This window comes from Elephas maximus, chromosome 1 (assembly GCF_024166365.1).
Source record: "Elephas maximus indicus isolate mEleMax1 chromosome 1, mEleMax1 primary haplotype, whole genome shotgun sequence".
Taxonomy (NCBI): Eukaryota; Metazoa; Chordata; class Mammalia; order Proboscidea; family Elephantidae; genus Elephas; species Elephas maximus.
Window position 1 is genome coordinate 84,897,210 of NC_064819.1, and position 5,735 is coordinate 84,902,944.

The 5,735-nt window shown below is 43.3% G+C and overlaps 1 non-coding gene across 1 annotated transcript; it reads left to right on the top strand.

The window, feature by feature from the left end:
• Window positions 1–377: 377 nt before the first annotated feature.
• Window positions 378–459, top strand: TRNAL-AAG (transfer RNA leucine (anticodon AAG)). The gene has a single exon. It is a non-coding gene; the product is annotated as a tRNA-Leu (tRNA).
• The last annotated feature ends 5,276 nt before the right edge of the window (window positions 460–5,735 follow it).

Genomic DNA, 5,735 nt, shown 5'->3' on the forward strand with positions numbered 1-5,735 from the left:
GTTTGTCACATAGCCTTCATCAAAATCATTTCAGAATTTTACCACCGACTGAATAAATATACAACACAGTGAAGTTTGCCACTACTGCTTTAAACATCACTTACAGCTGGGTGACATTCAGCAGGTTACTCATTATCTCTGTATCTGGTAATCTCCAGCAGGAAAATGCAGATCATAGTAACAATATCTATCACTGAGGCAGTTTATAGGACTGAATGACAGTAAATGTAAGGAAAGTGCATGGCACGTAATAAATTTCCAATAAATTTTAGTTCTGGACCAGTACCGTGTAGAAATGTTCTAGGAAAAGTATAACGTCATGGAAAACACTCTTGTGTCTTCCTAAATATAATGATTTAAGAGTTTCTTGGGAGCACGGTAGCGTGGCCTAGCGGTCCAAGGCCCTGCATTAAGGTTCCAGTCTCTGCGGGGGCGTGGGTTCGAATCCCACCGCTGCCAACTCTATTGGAGATGGAATCCATCAGAGAACGAAATTACCAAAAACTTTACCCGCTTTGATTCAGTCACTTCCGACTCGTAGCGAGCCTATACAGCACAGCGCGAAACTGCCCCAAAAAGTTTCCAAGGAGCGGCTGCTGAATTTAGGCTTCTGTTTGGCAGCCGAGCCCTCAACTAGGGCGCCCTTGAAGAACATAAGCAAGACATTTATCTCCCTAATAATAGGTTAAGATCAATCTAAGAACAGTAGTTCGTGTCCAAGGATTCAATCTTTATGGTTTTTAAAATGTTTATAGATTTAAACAAATATAACTCATATATTTCCAAATTACAAAAACGTAAGACTTTATACACGGTGAAACTCTTCCACCACCTCCCCTCCCCATTCCACCTGCGTCGGATTCTGCCTACGCAAACCCAAAAAACCAATCCCATTGCCGCCGAGTCGATTGCGACTCATAGCGCCCCTATAGGACAGTGTAGAACTGCCACCATGGGGTTTCCAAGGAGCGCCTGTTGGATTCGAACTGCCAAGCTTTTGGTGAGCAGCCATAGCACTTAACCGGTATGGCGCCAGCGCTCCCTTTACCTACCCGGGCAAGTAGCCTGGGGTTAGTCTGGGGTTACCTGCACCGAATATTATTTGCATAAGCAAGCTAATATGCAGTTGCCATGGAGTCAGCTCTGACTCCTGAAGACTCCGGGTACATCAGAGTTGAACTGTGCTCCCTAAGGTTTCCTTTCGTTTTTTTTTTTTGTTTTGTTTTTTTGTTTTTTTTTCCAGCGTTCTTTTCATAGGCTCTGTGCTTGGAGTTGCTGGGCCGGAAGTTTCTAGTTTAAAACACCAACGAATACGAAGTCCTACCAATTGCTAAGGTTTTGATTACACAATCAGGGCCTCTGAAAAAGCTTCCAGATAATAAAACAAGCAGGGCCAATGGGCTGGGTTTCAGTTTCTCCTTCTTTTTCCTCTACTGGAAGCCTCTGGGGCAGCGTGGCTCTCCTCCATTAGCCTGGAGAACCCGTGGTGGCCCTTCCCCTCTGGCTTTCTTGCTTAATCTGAAGATGGACTCATGTGACATAGCACTTTTTTTCAGAGTCTAAGCCCATTGGTAATAATTTAAGTCCGTTTCAAGGCCAGATTCATTTCATTACCGAATGCTAAGTAAAAATGAACAACTCGCCTGCCTGTTGAAGGCTGTGTATAGCAGCAGCATTGGACACGCTGTTTGGAGGTGAGTATTCCATACGGTTTTTGATGGCTGATTTTTTGGAAGTAGATGACCAGGGTTTTCTTCTGAGGTGCCTATGGGCGGACTCCAACTTCCATTCTTTCAGTTAACGTCCCAGCCAGTTAATAGTTTGCTCCACTCAGGGACAAATAAGCCAATAGAAATCTTCCCCTCCCCCCCGCCCCCCACATTGCCCACTTTCCAAACCTACTCTATTGCACATTACACGTTAGGGAAACTAATATTTCCCAATTATGTAGTAGGGAAATTACAAATATTTTTTACACGATGTATTCTTTTTTTTTTTTTTTTCCAGTCTTCTTGTAGGTTGTTTGGGTTTTTGGTTGTTGTTTCTTTTTGTCTCATCTTGTGTTTTTTTTTAAGAGAATGAAGGTGTATTCAGGCAGAATTTTTTTAATGTACTGAATTATGTCAAGGTTTCATTGTTTCTACGTTTTGTGTAAAAATTGGTTTTCTACCCAAAGCTATGTAATCTCTCCAGTACTTATATTTGGTTTTATTTTTCATTTTTTACCTTTAAATTTTATATGTGTTTTCAATTTAAGTATCATCGATGACATATTGATATAAACTTTTATTTTCCTAGACGGCAACCTAGTTAGTCCAACATCATTTATCTGAAGTTTCCATTTTGCTACATCAATTACAAGTGGAACTTAAATAGCGATTTATTTTCCAATTTCTGGGTGGCTCCATTGGACCAAGTAAGATCCAGGTGGACTAACAATGGCTTGTTTACTGTATGCTATACTATCTGAAAGTGTTATTTACCCAAAGAATCCACTTGACTGCAACTGGTTTGGATTTTTCTGTTTGTGTTATGTCGACATAAAGGTCTCTTAGTGACAAAAATGGTTTGCACTCAACTAGTAATCTAAAGATTAGTGGCTGGGACCCACACAGTGGCAAGGCAGAAGAAAGGCCTGGCAATCTAACTCCATGAACATTAAAGCAACAGTTTGCTGTTGCTTTCAGTTTGTCACATAGCCTTGACCAAAATCACTTCAGGATTTTAACCCATACTGACTAAATATACAAGAAAGTGAAGTCTCCCACTACTGCTTTAAACATCACTTACTGCTGGATGACATTCAGCAAGTTACTTAACATCTCTGCTCCTCATATTCTTCATCAGGAAAATGGAAATCATAGTAAAAAGCACTTATCACTGCAGCAATTTAGAGGACTGAATGACAGTAAAAGTAAGGACAATGCATGGCAGGTACTAAATTTCCAGTAAGTTTTAGTTATTATTTGCTGGAGTTTTGGATAAGTACCATGTAGAAATATTCTAGGAAAAGAATAAGGTGGTGGATAACAATCTTGTGTCTTGGTAAATATGATTGAAACGTCCTGGGCATTATGGCAGTCTGTCTGAGAGGTCTAAGGCCTTTGATTAAGGCTCCAGTCTCTGTGGGGCCATTCAGTTGGAATTCCACCGATGCCAAATATATCGTAAATTGAATCTATCTGAGGATGAAATTTCCAGAAACTTAGCCCGTTGTGATCGAGTCCTCTAACTGGACAATAAAAAATCCAGGGGTTTGAGCTTTTGGTTGGCAGCCAAGCTCTCAACTAGGGCACCCTTGGAGAACGTAAGTGAGCTCTCAACTAGGGCGCCTTTGGAGAACATAAGCAAAGTAACTATCTCCCTAATAGTAGGTTAAGATCTATTATGGTCTATTAAAGAAAATGAGACTCTTGTCATTTCAGACTATTCTTTATATCTAAGAACGGTATTTCGTGTCCAAAGGATAAATCTTTATGGGCTAACCTAATGGTTACTGGTTTGGACCCATAGAGTCTCACACAAAAGAAAGGCAAGAAAGGCCTGACAATCTGCCTCTGTGAATGTTAAAGCCAAGAAAACCCTGTGGAGCAGTTCTACCCTGTAACACATGGGGTCACCGTGAGCCAGAATCAATCCAATAGAATACAATAGGTTTGCTCTTATTATTATTAGTAGTAGTATATTAATACAAAGTGGTTGTAATAGTGTGGGAAACCATTGTGGCATGCTGGTGGGAATGTATATTAGGCAAGATCCAACAGAATTACCGTCACACTATCACATAGACTGTTTCAGCAATTCCATGAATAGAAAGTACTCACGCCCACTTGCCATGTCAGATAAGGAATATTATTTACTGGGGCTTGTTTGTATGGGCAAGATATATATTGTGAAACATCCAAAAACGAATTCGATGCCCTCAAGCAAGAAAGAAGCTCTTTCTGTATTGGTTTGGAAATCACTCCACCATACCTCAAGTGAAAATACCCTACAATGGTTTGCAATTTCCTTATTTGTATAAAAAACGGAGGAAATAATATCCCCGAGAAACTATGTTTGCTGTGCAAGGAGAAACTGGGGGACTGGGAAGGTTGAGGGAGAGTGAAGGATGAGACTTTCACACTTTTTCCAGCGGCGAAGAGTTTGATATTCGGTTCAAGCCGGGACACTGGAGACTTGAGTTTTCCTCCTTTGCTGTGTGCTTATGATACCCGGATATCATAAAGCCCGAAGACAGACGAATTAAAAAAAAAAAAAATCCATCAAATTCCAGGAGAGAAAAAAAGATTCATCTTCAGAAAATTATTAAAACTCACTTAGTACGCACAGATGTGACTGTGACCAGGCGGAGGTGAAGCCTCTTGTCAGCTGTGCCTGGGGGTTGGGGGTGGGCAGCGGGATTTTATTCTCTGTGTCCGTAACCAGAGAACAGAGGAGCTCCCGTCTCGCCCACATGGACATCCAGTCATGGTTGTGTGCGAGTGTGTAAAGGTACGCGTTTGTGAGAGAGTTTCCTTATTGTGGCAACAGATCTTCCAGTTTTTGCTGCATGTGTGGACGGTCTTATTTCCCAGATCTCAGAGCAGACATCAGTTTGCAATTGACCCGTGTCTTGGCATCTTCCCCAGGCGCTGAGAGGATGCATTCTGCCAGTTCTCACACCCCCAAGGAGACTAGGGCGAGGTCGCTGGAACTCGCCTCCCCTGTCGACCTCCCTTACTCATCCCCTCAGGCATTTCAGTACCCGCGAGTCCTAGGGGCCCGGGGCCCCTGGAGCCTCACTTCGAATTCCCCGGCCCTTGTACAATCCCACGCGGGACCTTCTCTGTGGCGCAGAGCTGCGGGCACGTTCACAGCTACCCGACCCAGCCCTCTGAGCTTTGAGAGGATGGGGCATGCAACTAGGGTGGATGGGTGGGTGGGGCGATCCCCGCAGGGTGCAAGTGCGGGATTGAAACCAGATGAGTGGGTGACCTAATGTGCCTCAAACCAGGCTTAGGTGAGTAGAAGGCACTGTGGGGTTTCGCAGGAGCCATAGGGCTCTTCACCTTAGGAGGACTGTACCTGGATCCAGGAACCCCGTGTGGCCAGCAGGCCTCACTTCCCCTTCCCTTCCCCCAAGAGGCTCTGCACCTCTGGATTTCTGATTAGAGTCATTATAGCGCTGGATTTTGCCCCTGTGGGATCTTAGGGGAGCTAGGGTTTTGAGGGAGATTCAGTACCTGAATTCAACCCTCTCAGCCTTTTCTTCTCCTCCATTCCCTCCCCTCCAAATCACTGCTTCCTGTGAGTGCAAGTGATGATCACTTGGCAGTCTGAGTCTCAGTGGAATTCCTTCAGTTAGAGACCCTCACTTAGGGCATCCTAATGGAGAGCCTAAATTACAAAAGATGAGGTGAAAAACAGCGAAGTTGATTTTTTGAAACCTATATCCCATTTGGAACCATTGGGCTGCCTCTGCTTTTGCTGGTGGTTATCCTTGGACTAATTGAATTATTGGCACTGACGCTCAAGCAGCTCGAAACTTTTCCTGCTTTAGTAGTTCTACAGCACATGTGAGTGAGCAAAATGTCTTCTTGTGTTTGTCCGTATTCTCACAGTAAACTGGTCTGGATCCTGTAGATTTTGTAGCAAAAATATTTCGTCTAATCAGACAGGAGAAAAACAGTACTAAGCCATGCCTTTGTACAAGCACTATGGCTTATTGGTTCAAAGTCTTCTCTTGTAAATAA